This window comes from Cucurbita moschata, unplaced genomic scaffold, assembly GCF_002738365.1.
Source record: "Cucurbita moschata cultivar Rifu unplaced genomic scaffold, Cmos_1.0 Cmo_Scf00320, whole genome shotgun sequence".
Lineage (NCBI taxonomy): Eukaryota > Viridiplantae > Streptophyta > Magnoliopsida > Cucurbitales > Cucurbitaceae > Cucurbita > Cucurbita moschata.
This window is the reverse complement of record NW_019268836.1, coordinates 4386-4765: the sequence shown is the minus strand read 5'-3', so window position 1 is coordinate 4765 and position 380 is coordinate 4386.

Genomic DNA, 380 nt, shown 5'->3' with positions numbered 1-380 from the left:
TTTTTACCACATATGGACTTTGAGCTAGTGAGTCTTAAATTTGGGTTCGTTTGAAAATTTTTGGTTTGTTTTTTAGTTCAAACAAACCCAAATTAAACCTACTGGTTCCTTCTACCTTGCACGACTCACTCCTATTCTCTGTTCTGCCTCTTCTTGCTCTCTGAAACTTCTTTAAAGACTATTATTGTTCATCGATTATTTGGGAGCATCTTCCTTAAAAGGATTGTGACCACAGATGACCTATGTAGAAAATTTGTACCCCTTTCCTAAAACCATTAACGGACAACATACCCAAAACAGATGCACTGACTAGACTACGCTAACAGATGCACTGACTAGACTACGCTACACCTCGTCACCCCCCCCCCCCCCCCCCCCCC